Source organism: Ctenocephalides felis, unplaced genomic scaffold (assembly GCF_003426905.1).
Source record: "Ctenocephalides felis isolate EL2017-DRISC unplaced genomic scaffold, ASM342690v1 CF-g0.4_SCAFFOLD_03573, whole genome shotgun sequence".
Lineage (NCBI taxonomy): Eukaryota > Metazoa > Arthropoda > Insecta > Siphonaptera > Pulicidae > Ctenocephalides > Ctenocephalides felis.
In genome coordinates, this window is record NW_020539727.1 from 481,869 (window position 1) to 493,235 (window position 11,367).

Genomic DNA, 11,367 nt, shown 5'->3' on the forward strand with positions numbered 1-11,367 from the left:
ACATATTATTTACAACAATGTTGTACATTGGTTCCAACACAAAACATGCACTGGATAAAACTCGTGGGTTGTTGGTCTAGGGTTATGATTTCGGCTTAGATATTAAACGTAAGTCGCAAATCATGTGTAAAATGTGTTTATTGTGTAGAACCCGTAGCATGTTGTACATTGGATGCAACACAAATACGAAGTGGGTACAACCCTTTGCTCGTTGGCCTAGAGGTATGATTCCCGCTTTGGGTGCGGGAGATACCGGGATAAATACCGGACGAGCCCATATTATTTACTACAGTATTGTATATTGGACCGAAAACATATTAATTACAACAATGTTTTACATTGGTTCCAACACAAACACACACTGAATAAAACTCGTGGCTTGTTGGTCTAGGGTTATGATTTCGGCTTAGATATTAAACGTAAGTGGCAAATCATGTGTAAAATGTGTTTATTAAGTAGAACCCGTGGCATGTTGTACATTGGATGCAACACAAAGACGCACTGGGTAGAGTATGACGCTCGTTGGTCTAGGGGTATGATTTCCGCTTTGGGTGCGGGAGGTCCCGGGTTCAAATCCCGGACGAGCCCGGACATTTCTTCAAATTCGAGTACCTATTATTTACTACAATGTTTTATTTGAATCGTTGGTCTAGGGGTATGATTTCTGCTTAAGGTGCGGATGTCCCGGATTCAAATCCACGGCAAAGGCCTCCGTGGCACAATTGGCTAGTTAATGGTTCGAGCTCACCCTGGGGCGTATAGTAGTTATTATTCATATCCTGGAATATTAAAAAAATATTTTTTATACCCAATAGTATTTAATGATTATATTGTTCATCATATAGTTACGAATGTGTGGGTGAGCACCCACATAACTACATAACTACCCCTTTCAGTCATGAGTCGTGGTCGAGGGTGTGCGTTGCCTGCATGGCCTCAAAGTCGGCAAACGTGCGGTCCAGCGCACGAAAGGGTTAATAAAATGTTTTTAATGTAAGCCTAGAGGACGTCATGGGGGGACAGCGTTTCGGAAGCTGTCACCCGAACCGAAAGTAGACTTTGTATAGTTTGTATAGTTTATAGAAGTGAAGTAAATGTTAACTATTTGTGTGTGAAGTGAATAGGGCCCAATGTATGGACAGGTATTGGTCACTGGTTGCGCCGTGGGTTACAGATTATATACTACATACAAAGTCTATTATTTACTACAATGTTGTACATTGGATCCAACACAAACACGCACTGGGTATAACCCGTGGCTCGTTGGTCTAGGGGTATAGAGGTTTATTGAGTAGACCGCGTGGCTCGTTGGTCTAGAGGTATGATTTCCGCTTAGGGTGCGGGAGGTTCCGGGTTCAAATCCCGGACCTCCCGTCCGGAGGACGTTTCTTTAAATTCGAGCCCCATTTCTTTAAATTTGTTGGTCTAGGGGTATGTTTTCTGCTTAAGGTGCGGGATGTCCCACGTTCAAATCCCGGACGAGCCCGGACATTTCTTTAAATTAGAGTACATATCTAGTAAACAAGAGATCGTGAGTTCGTATCTCGCCGGAACCTTGGATTTCACAAGACTTTCCTCAAAATATTGTCGTCAACTTGATTAAATCCATTTGCAAGAACAACGGCGCCGTGGGTTAGTTGGTTAAAGCGCCTGTCTAGTAAACAGGAGATCGTGAGTTCGAATCTCGCCGGAGTATTTGATTTTTTTTGTGTTCTGCCGTAAAGGAGCCTTGATTCTTGAGATTTTCCTCAAAATATTGTCGTTAACTTGAGTAAATCTGTTTGTAAAAACAACGGCGCTGTGGCTTAGTTGGTTAAAGCGCCTGTCTAGTAAACAGGAGATCCTGAGTTCGAATCTCGCCGGAGCCTTGGATTTGATTTTTTTGTGTTCTGCCCTAAAGGAACCTTGATTCTTGAGATTTTCCTCAAAATATTGTCGTTAACTTGAGTAAATCTGTTTGTAAAAACAACGGCGCCGTGGCTTAGTTGGTTAAAGCGCCTGTCTAGTAAACAGGAAATCGTGAGTTCGAATCTCGCCGGAGCCTTGAATTTGTTTTTTTTGTGTTCTGCCCTAAAGGAACCTTGATTTTTGAGATTTTCCTCAAAATATTGTCGTTAACTTGAGTAAATCTGTTCGTGAGAACAACGGCGCAGTGGCTTAGTTGGTTAAAGCGCCTGTCTAGTAAACAGGAGATCGTGAGTTCGAATCTCGCCGGAGCCTTGAATTTGATTTCTTTGTGTTCTGTCCTGAAGGAGCCTTGATTCTTGAGATTTTCGCAAGAGATTTTTCTCAAAATATTGTCGTTAACATGAGTAAATCTGTTATTCACAAAATATTGTAAAAACAACGGCCTCAAAATATTGTCGTTAACTTGAGTAAATCTGTTTGTGAAAACAACGGCGCCGTGGCTTGAGATTTACCTCAAAATATTGTCGTTAACTTGAGTAAATCTGTTCGTGAGAACAACGGCGCCGTGGCTTAGTTGGTTAAAGCGCCTGTCTAGTAAACAGGAGATCGTGAGTTCGAATCTCGCCGGAGCCTTGAATTTGATTTTTTTGTATTCTGCCCTAAAGGAGCCATGATTCTTGAGATTATCACAAAAGATTTTTCTCAAAATATTGTCGTTAATTCGAGTAAATCTGTTTGTGAAAACAACGGCGCCGTGGCTTATTTGGTTAAAGCGCCTATCTAGTAAACAGGAGATCGTGAGTTCGAATCTCGCCGGAGCCTTGAATTTGATTTCTTTGTGTTCTGTCCTGAAGGAGCCTTGATTCTTGAGATTTTCGCAAGAGATTTTCCTCAAAATATTGTCGTTAACATGAGTAAATCTGTTATTCACAAAATATTGTGAAAACAACGGCCTCAAAATATTGTCGTTAACTTGAGTAAATCTGTTTGTGAAAATAACGGCGCCGTGGCTGAGTTGGTTAAAGCGCCTGTCTAGTAAACAGGAGATCGTGAGTTCGAATCTCGCCTGAGCCTTGGATTTGACTTTTTGTGTTCTGCCCTAAAAGAGCCTTGATTCTTGACATTTTCCTCAACATATTGTCGTTAACTTGAGCAAATCTGCTTGTGAAAATAAAGGCGCCGTGGCTTAGTTGGTTAAAGCGCCTGTCTAGTAAACAGGAGATCGTGAGTTCGAATCTCGCCGGAGCCTTGGATTTGATTATCTTTTTTGAAGACTCCTAAAGGAGCCTTGATTCTTGGGATTTTCCTCAAAATATTGTCGTTAACTTGAGTAAATCTGTTTGTAAAAACAACGGCGCCGTGGCTTAGTTGGTTAAAGCGCCTGTCTAGTAAACCGGAGATCGTGAGTTCGAATCTTGCCGGTGCCTTGAATTTGATTTTTTTGTGTTCTGTCCTAAAGGAGCCTTGATTCTTAAGATTTTCACAAGAGACTTTCCTCAAAATATTGTCGTCAACTTGATTAAATCCATTTGCAAGAACAACGGCGCCGGGGCTTAGTTGGTTAAAGCGCCTGTCTAGTAAACAGGAGATCGTGAGTTCGAATCTCGCCGGAGTATTTGATTTTTTTTGTGTTCTGCCGTAAAGGAGCCTTGATTCTTGAGATTTTCTTCAAAATATTGTCGTTAACTTGGGTAATTCTGATTGTAAAAATAACGGCGCCGTGGCTGAGTTGGTTAAAGCGCCTGTCTAGTAAACAGGAGATCGTGAGTTCGAATCTCGCCGGAGCCTTGGATTTGACTTTTTGTGTTCTGCCCTAAAAGAGCCTTGATTCTTGAGATTTTCCTCAAAATATTGTCGTTAACTTGAGCAAATCTGCTTGTGAAAATAAAGGCGCCGTGGCTTAGTTGGTTAAAGCGCCTGTCTAGTAAACAGGAGATCGTGAGTTCGAATCTCGCCGGAGCCTTGGATTTGATTTTCTTTTTTGAAGACTCCTAAAGGAGCCTTGATTCTTGGGATTTTCCTCAAAATGTTGTCGTTAACTTGAGTAAACCTGTTTATAAAAACAACGGCGCCGTGGCTTAGTTGGTTAAAGCGCCTGTCTAGTAAACGGGAGATCGTGAGTTCGAATCTCGCCGGAGCCTTGAATTTGATTTTTTCGTATTCTGCCCTAAAGGAGCATTGATTCTTGAGATTTTCACAAGAGATTTTCCTCCAAATATTGTCGTTAACTTGAGTAAATCTGTTTGTGAAAACAACGGCGCCGTGGCTTGGTTGGTTAAAGCGCCTATCTAGTAAACAGAAGATCGTGAGTTCGAATCTCGCCGGAGTATTTGATTTTTTTGTGTTCTGCCGTAAAGGAGCTTTGATTCTTGAGATTTTCCTCAAAATATTGTCGTTAACTTGAGTAAATCTGTTTGTAAAAACAACGGCGCCGTGGCTTAGTTGGTTAAAGCGCCTGTCTAGTAAACAGGAGATCCTGAGTTCGAATCTCGCCGGAGCATTGCACTTGATTTTTTTGTGTTCTACCCTAAAGTAACCTTGATTCTTGAGATTTGCACAAGAGATTTTCCTCCAAATATTGTCGTTAACTTGAGTAAATCTGTTTGTGAAAATAACGGCGCCGTGGCTTGAGATTTTCCTCAGAATATTGTCGTTAACTTGAGTAACTCTGTTTGTAAAAATAACGGCGCCGTGGCTTAGTTGGTTAAAGCGCCTGTCTAGTAAACCGGAGATCGTGAGTTCGAATCTCGCCGGTGCCTTGAATTTGATTTTTTTGTGTTCTGTCCTAAAGGAGCCTTGATTCTTAAGATTTTCACAAGAGACTTTCCTCAACTTGATTAAATCCATTTGCAAGAACAACGGCGCCGTGGCTTAGTTGGTTAAAGCGCCTGTCTAGTAAAAAGGAGATCGTGAGTTCGAATCTCGCCGAAGTATTTGACTTTTTTTGTGTTCTGCCGTAAAGGAGCCTTGATTCTTGAGATTTTCCTCAAAATATTGTCGTTAACTTGAGTAAATCTGTTGGTAAAAACAACGGCACCGTGGCTTAGTTGGTTAAAGCGCCTGTCTAGTAAACAGGAGATCCTGAGTTCGAATCTCGCCGGAGCCTTGGATTTGATTTTTTTTGTGTTCTGCCCTAAAGGAACCTTGATTCTTGATATTTTCCTCAAAATATTGTCGTTAACTTGAGTAAATCTGTTTGTAAAAACAACGGCGCCGAGGCTTAGTTGGTTAAAGCGCCTGTCTAGTAAACAGGAAATCGTGAGTTCGAATCTCGCCGGAGCCTTGAATTTGATTTTTTTGTGTTCTGCCCTAAAGGAACCTTTATTTTTGAGATTTTCCTCAAAATATTGCCGTTAACTTGAGTAAATCTGTTCATGAGAACAACGGCGCCGTGGCTTAGTTGGTTTCAAAATATTGTCGTTAACTTGAGTAAATCTGATTGTAAAAATAACGGCGCCGTGGCTGAGTTGGTTAAAGCGCCTGTCTAGTAAACAGGAGATCGTGAGTTCGAATCTCGCCGGAGCCTTGGATTTGACTTTTTGTGTTCTGCCCTAAAAGAGCCTTGATTCTTGAGATTTTCCTCAAAATATTGTCGTTAACTTGAGCAAATCTGCTTGTGAAAATAAAGGCGCCGTGGCTTAGTTGGTTAAAGCGCCTGTCTAGTAAGCAGGAGATCGTGAGTTCGAATCTCGCCGGAGCCTTGGATTTGATTTTCTTTTTTGAAGACTCCTAAAGGAGCCTTGATTCTTGGGATTTTCCTCAAAATGTTGTCGTTAACTTGAGTAAACCTGTTTGTAAAAACAACGGCGCCGTGGCTTAGTTGGTTAAAGCGCCTGTCTAGTAAACGGGAGATCGTGAGTTCGAATCTCGCCGGAGCCTTGAATTTGATTTTTTTTTCGTATTCTGCCCTAAAGGAGCATTGATTATTGAGATTTTCACAAGAGATTTTCCTCAAAATATTGTCGTTAACTTGAGTAAATCTGTTTGTGAAAACAACGGCGCCGTGGCTTGGTTGGTTAAAGCGCCTATCTAGTAAACAGAAGATCGTGAGTTCGAATCTCGCCGGAGTATATTTGATTTTGTGTTCTGCCGTAAAGGAGCTTTGATTCTTGAGATTTTCCTCAAAATATTGTCGTTAACTTGAGTAAATCTGTTTGTAAAAACAACGGCGCCGTGGCTTAGTTGGTTAAAGCGCCTGTCTAGTAAACAGGAGATCCTGAGTTCGAATCTCGCCGGAGCATTGCACTTGATTTTTTTGTGTTCTACCCTAAAGTAACCTTGATTTTTGAGATTTGCACAAGAGATTTTCCTCCAAATATTGTCGTTAACTAGAGTAAATCTGTTTGTGAAAATAACGGCGCCGTGGCTTGAGATTTTCCTCAAAATATTGTCGTTAACTTGAGTAACTCTGTTTGTAAAAATAACGGCGCCGTGGCTTAGTTGGTTAAAGCGCCTGTCTAGTAAACCGGAGATCGTGAGTTCGAATCTCGCCGGTGCCTTGAATTTGATTTTTTTGTGTTCTGTCCTAAAGGAGCCTTGATTCTTAAGATTTTCACAAGAGACTTTCCTCAACTTGATTAAATCCATTTGCAAGAACAACGGCGCCGTGGCTTAGTTGGTTAAAGCGCCTGTCTAGTAAACAGGAGATCGTGAGTTCGAATTTAGCCGAAGTATTTGACTTTTTTTGTGTTCTGCCGTAAAGGAGCCTTGATTCTTGAGATTTTCCTCAAAATATTGTCGTTAACTTGAGTAAATCTGTTGGTAAAAACAACGGCACCGTGGCTTAGTTGGTTAAAGCGCCTGTCTAGTAAACAGGAGATCCTGAGTTCGAATCTCGCCGGAGCCTTGGATCTGATTTTTTTGTGTTCTGCCCTAAAGGAACCTTGATTCTTGATATTTTCCTCAAAATATTGTCGTTAACTTGAGTAAATCTGTTTGTAAAAACAACGGCGCCGTGGCTTAGTTGGTTAAAGCGCCTGTCTAGTAAACAGGAAATCGTGAGTTCGAATCTCGCCGGAGCCTTGAATTTGATTTTTTTGTGTTCTGCCCTAAAGGAACCTTTATTTTTGAGATTTTCCTCAAAATATTGCCGTTAACTTGAGTAAATCTGTTCATGAGAACAACGGCGCCGTGGCTTAGTTGGTTAAAGCGCCTGTCTAGTAAACAGGAGATCGTGAGTTCGAATCTCGCTGGAGCCTTGAATTTGATTTTTTTGTATTCTGCCCTAAAGGAGCCTTGATTCTTGAGATTTTCACAAGACATTTTCCTTAAAATATTGTCGCCGTGCCTTAGTTGTTTGAAGCGCCTGTCTAGTAAACAGGAGATCGTGAGTTCGAATCTCGCCGGAGCCTTGAATTTGATTTCTTTGTGTTCTGCCCTAAAGGAGCCTTGATTCTTTAGATTTTCCTCAAAATATTGTCGTTAACTTGAGTAAATCTGCTTGTGAAAATAACGGCGCCGTGGCTTAGTTGGTTAAAGCGCCTGTCTAGTAAACAGGAGATCGTGAGTTCGAATCTCGCCGGGGCCTTGGGTTTGATTTTCTTTTTTGAAGACTCCTAAAGGAGCCTTGATTCTTGGGATTTTCTCAAAATATTGTCATTAACTTGAGTAAATCTGTTTGTAAAAACAACGGCGCCGTGGCTTGGTTGGTTATAGCGCCTGTCTAGTAAACCGGAGATCGTGAGTTCGAATCTCGCCGGTGCCTTGAATTTGATTTTTTTTGTGTTCTGTCCTAAAGGAGCCTTGATTCTTGAGATTTTCACAAGACTTTCCTCAAAATATTGTCGTCAACTTGATTAAATCCATTTGCAAGAACAACGGCGCCGTGGCTTAGTTGGTTAAAGCGCCTGTCTAGTAAACAGGAGGTCGTGAGTTCGAATCTCGCACGAGTATTTGATTTTTTTTTTGTGTTCTGCCGTAAAGGAGCCTTAATTCTTGAGATTTTCCTCAAAATATTGTCGTTAACTTGAGTAAATCTGTTCGTGAGAACAACGGCGTCGTGGCTTAGGTTAAAGCGCCTGTCTAGTAAACAGGATATCGTGAGTTCGAAACTTTTTTTTTTTATATAGAGAAGGAAAAATCTTTCAAAGACACGTGTGTTTAAAAGATGATGGACGGTAGTGTGGGATTTCCACCACGAAAAAACCTCCTCTCCTCATTTCCCCGCATATGATCACGGGGAAGACTGGTCGGAACCCGTTAGCATTACTTCAACCCAGTCCGTGTTGCGTCACGTGACGTTAGCTCCTAAGTTTATGGTCCCTCTCCGGCGATTTTGCTGTCAAGAGGCGCCGTGCATAAGCGCTACCTCGGCCCAGTTTTCCTTGCTTGCAGCATGGTATTTACAATGTTCTGGGGATTAAGGGCCCTTCCCAGGACAATTCGGTGTCAGCCCTGAAGTTTTTCCAGCGCGTGCACTTAAAAAAGGTGTGCTCAGCATCGTCGGTTTTTCCGGACAGTATTTGCACGTCGGTGATGTGTGCAAACCGAACCTGAAGAGATATGCATTGAACGAGCCATGACCCGTCATCATCTGAGTTAGAAAGAAGTCTGTTTCGCCATGTTTCCTGGCGAGCCAGGCCTCGATATTAGGGATCAGACGTGCTGTCCATCTACCACGATCAGACGCCTGCCACCTTACTTTCCATTCTTCAGGGTGTCCTTTCTCACCATTGCCCTCGCTTCGCTGGCATTGAGGCCTCCTTTTTGAGGTTATACACAACCTGGCCCTTTCGATCGCCAAAAGGTCTATAGGCGGAGCTCCAGCTATAACAAGCACTGCGTCTTCGGAAACTGTGCGATAGGCACAAGCCACTCTAAGTGCTCCTCGCCGCTGTACTGCTGCCAGTTTCTTACGATACGTCTTCTGTTGTAATGTATGAGCCCAGATTTCCGCTCCGTAAAGCAGGACTGAGTGAACCACCTCCAGGAGAGCTCTCTCTTTTTGGCACGTGGGCCGATAGTATTGGCCATGATTCTCGATAGACTAGACACAGTCTTGCTAGCCCTTGTACACGTGCGTTCCAAGTGTTCACGGAATGTCAGCTTTGCATCTAACTGAACGCCCAAATAGCGGACTGACTTTGTAGACGTCAGTGTTAGTCCGTCGATGATTGTACTAAACGGTTCTGGGAACCATTTTTGGCGTGTTAGGACTACCATCTCCGTTTTCTCTTTGGCTAGCTTCAGATGGTGCTGGTCCAACCAGGCCGCGACGGCTTCGATGTGAAATCGACCAGTACCTCGGCCTCTTCAACGCTGTCTGCCACAATAGTAGCTGCGACATCATCCGCAAACCCTGTGAGATGCACCTGCGGGGGTAAGGAAATTTCGAACAGCTCGTCATAGTCAGCGTTCCACAGATCAGGTCCCATAACCGAACCCTGTGGTGCACCAGCTGTTATCTTGCGGCTCACTGTTCCCTCAGTGGTTTCAACGATGAGTACTCGATCGTCCAGGTAGCTGTCCACCATTGTCAAGATGTCATCTTTCACCCGGAATCTCTTCTCCAGCGCCTCCAGTATATCCTTCCACGATGCGCTGTTGAAAGCATTCTTCACGTCCAACGTGAGAAGTATACAAACTTTCCTAGACTTTAGGCTGCCAGCCCACGACTTTGTTGCGGTTTCTACAACTTCTTTGATTGCATCGATGGTTGATCGCCCTTTCCGGAAGCCGTACTGGCTTGAGGAGAAACCTCCGGAGGATTCAACATCTTTTCGAAGTCTGGCTTTGATAAGTTTTTCAAGCAGCTTCCCAGTTATATCCAGCATACACAGTGGTCTGTATGATGAAGCTGTTATCGGAGGTCCCTTTCCTTTGTCGAGAAGGACGAGTCTTTGTCGTTTCCAGACAGAAGGGAACGTTCCGGTCACAAGGCATGCATTGTAAGCATTCAACAGGATGTAAGGAATTCCTGTGCAATGAGCTTAATCACTTGTGTTGGAATACCGTCAGGGCCGGGTGCTTTCCCTAGTTTCAAGGTTTTTGCTGCGGTTTTGCAGTTCCGAAACAGTGAACTGCAACACATTGGTGGTGTTCTTGTAGCGACTCTTCTTCCGCGCTGGGTGGTTTGGGAAGAGCTCAGTAACGATCTGGTTCATCATAGCCGGGCTTTTTGGCGGCTGGTAAGGTTCTACCCAATCCTTTTGCGACTATATGGTAGGCTTTGCCCCAGACATCGTTATTGAGGTCGTTGCAAATTTCTGCCCACAGCTTGCCTTTACTGGACTTGATGGCTCTATTGAGCTCCTTCTTGGCCGCCTTGTACTCATTGGAGTAGTAGGTCTGAGCTGGGGAGTGCTTAGCAGCTCTTGTTGCTCGTCGTCGGAGTTGGTGACATTTTTTCCTCAGCTCTGCGATTTCGCATGTCCACCAATATGCTGGCCGGCGCAAGTCCTGTGTTTTACGAGTGGCATAGAAGCATTGCATGCTGCGGTTATAATCTTCATCGTTTTTGTTACAATGTTTTCCGTCTCGCTGCTGTTAGTTGGGAACGGATGTGATTCGAGTGTCACCCACCCCCGCGTGAGGGATTCTCGTAGAGCATCAATGTCCAACTTCCTGGTATTCCAGCTGCATCTTTCGTAATCTCGGTGTACGTGGTGGGTAGTCTCTTCTATCCGTAGATGATGGATTGATGATCACTTCCAGTGTATTCCTCGGAGACCTTCCAGTCCTGGATTCACTGGCAGTTTCTGCATGGCAGTTTTTGGAGTCGCCAGAGTAATATCGAGAATTGACTCTCGATAACCAGGTCTTCTAAATGTCGACGTCACTCCAGTATTCAGGACTGTAAGATCGAGCCTCGCTGCCATGTCCGCAACTTCGTTCCCCTGGTGTCTGAGAAATCTGCGCCCCATTCCACAGACTTAGCATTGAAGTCTCCAGCTATTAAGACTTCGCCATTAAATCCACAGATGGTGTTCTCGATGCTGGTCAGCTTCTGGCGGAACACGCTGATTCCTTCGTTGGGAGATAAATATACGCTCATGATATACATTTCAGGGGTTTTTTATCCAGACATAACCATCCCCAGATCCGGTATCTACGGGAGTAATCTTCCGAGTCACTAACCAGATAGCTGCTGTACTCGTCATTCAGTACCATGATTTAACAAGGGCGCTCTGTATGTTCGCTGATTATGCAGACGTCAATTTTGTCCTCAGCTCGCGCTGGTAAAGTAGGTCTGCGCAAGCGAACATCTATTCAATGTTTCCTTGAAGTATCGTGTCATTCTGCGCTTTCGTCGATTCCGCTAGGGCGGCTCTGTATACATTACATGCACCCGAACCGGAGATATGGCACACGCTATTTTGTCTTTTCCATTTGAGTGCACAGAAAGCATTTTGGTTGTTCCGTGCAGTCTGCTGATTTGTGGTTCTCGCCACCGCACTTATATAAACATTTGCTCCGATCTGGTCTTTACAGTAGCAGACTGGTGTCCAAATCCGAGACATT

At 43.6% G+C, this 11,367-nt stretch overlaps 20 non-coding genes across 20 annotated transcripts; all 20 read left to right on the forward strand.

The window, feature by feature from the left end:
- The first annotated feature begins 516 nt into the window (after positions 1–516).
- Positions 517–588, forward strand: Trnap-ugg. The gene has a single exon. It is a non-coding gene; the product is annotated as a tRNA-Pro (tRNA).
- Positions 589–1,970: 1,382 nt separating this feature from the next.
- On the forward strand, positions 1,971–2,044 carry Trnat-agu. The gene has a single exon. It is a non-coding gene; the product is annotated as a tRNA-Thr (tRNA).
- Positions 2,045–2,146: 102 nt separating this feature from the next.
- Positions 2,147–2,220, forward strand: Trnat-agu. Its single transcript has one exon. It is a non-coding gene; the product is annotated as a tRNA-Thr (tRNA).
- Positions 2,221–2,467: 247 nt separating this feature from the next.
- Trnat-agu lies at positions 2,468–2,541 on the forward strand. Its single transcript has one exon. It is a non-coding gene; the product is annotated as a tRNA-Thr (tRNA).
- Positions 2,542–2,908: 367 nt separating this feature from the next.
- Positions 2,909–2,982, forward strand: Trnat-agu. Its single transcript has one exon. It is a non-coding gene; the product is annotated as a tRNA-Thr (tRNA).
- A 101-nt stretch (positions 2,983–3,083) lies between these two features.
- Positions 3,084–3,157, forward strand: Trnat-agu. The gene has a single exon. It is a non-coding gene; the product is annotated as a tRNA-Thr (tRNA).
- A 465-nt stretch (positions 3,158–3,622) lies between these two features.
- Trnat-agu lies at positions 3,623–3,696 on the forward strand. The gene has a single exon. It is a non-coding gene; the product is annotated as a tRNA-Thr (tRNA).
- A 101-nt stretch (positions 3,697–3,797) lies between these two features.
- On the forward strand, positions 3,798–3,871 carry Trnat-agu. Its single transcript has one exon. It is a non-coding gene; the product is annotated as a tRNA-Thr (tRNA).
- A 104-nt stretch (positions 3,872–3,975) lies between these two features.
- Positions 3,976–4,049, forward strand: Trnat-agu. Its single transcript has one exon. It is a non-coding gene; the product is annotated as a tRNA-Thr (tRNA).
- Positions 4,050–4,593: 544 nt separating this feature from the next.
- Trnat-agu lies at positions 4,594–4,667 on the forward strand. The gene has a single exon. It is a non-coding gene; the product is annotated as a tRNA-Thr (tRNA).
- A 273-nt stretch (positions 4,668–4,940) lies between these two features.
- On the forward strand, positions 4,941–5,014 carry Trnat-agu. Its single transcript has one exon. It is a non-coding gene; the product is annotated as a tRNA-Thr (tRNA).
- A 346-nt stretch (positions 5,015–5,360) lies between these two features.
- Trnat-agu lies at positions 5,361–5,434 on the forward strand. The gene has a single exon. It is a non-coding gene; the product is annotated as a tRNA-Thr (tRNA).
- A 101-nt stretch (positions 5,435–5,535) lies between these two features.
- On the forward strand, positions 5,536–5,609 carry Trnat-agu. The gene has a single exon. It is a non-coding gene; the product is annotated as a tRNA-Thr (tRNA).
- A 104-nt stretch (positions 5,610–5,713) lies between these two features.
- On the forward strand, positions 5,714–5,787 carry Trnat-agu. The gene has a single exon. It is a non-coding gene; the product is annotated as a tRNA-Thr (tRNA).
- A 546-nt stretch (positions 5,788–6,333) lies between these two features.
- On the forward strand, positions 6,334–6,407 carry Trnat-agu. The gene has a single exon. It is a non-coding gene; the product is annotated as a tRNA-Thr (tRNA).
- Positions 6,408–6,680: 273 nt separating this feature from the next.
- Positions 6,681–6,754, forward strand: Trnat-agu. The gene has a single exon. It is a non-coding gene; the product is annotated as a tRNA-Thr (tRNA).
- A 102-nt stretch (positions 6,755–6,856) lies between these two features.
- On the forward strand, positions 6,857–6,930 carry Trnat-agu. The gene has a single exon. It is a non-coding gene; the product is annotated as a tRNA-Thr (tRNA).
- A 102-nt stretch (positions 6,931–7,032) lies between these two features.
- Trnat-agu lies at positions 7,033–7,106 on the forward strand. The gene has a single exon. It is a non-coding gene; the product is annotated as a tRNA-Thr (tRNA).
- A 255-nt stretch (positions 7,107–7,361) lies between these two features.
- Positions 7,362–7,435, forward strand: Trnat-agu. Its single transcript has one exon. It is a non-coding gene; the product is annotated as a tRNA-Thr (tRNA).
- Positions 7,436–7,538: 103 nt separating this feature from the next.
- Trnat-agu lies at positions 7,539–7,612 on the forward strand. Its single transcript has one exon. It is a non-coding gene; the product is annotated as a tRNA-Thr (tRNA).
- Positions 7,613–11,367: the final 3,755 nt, after the last annotated feature.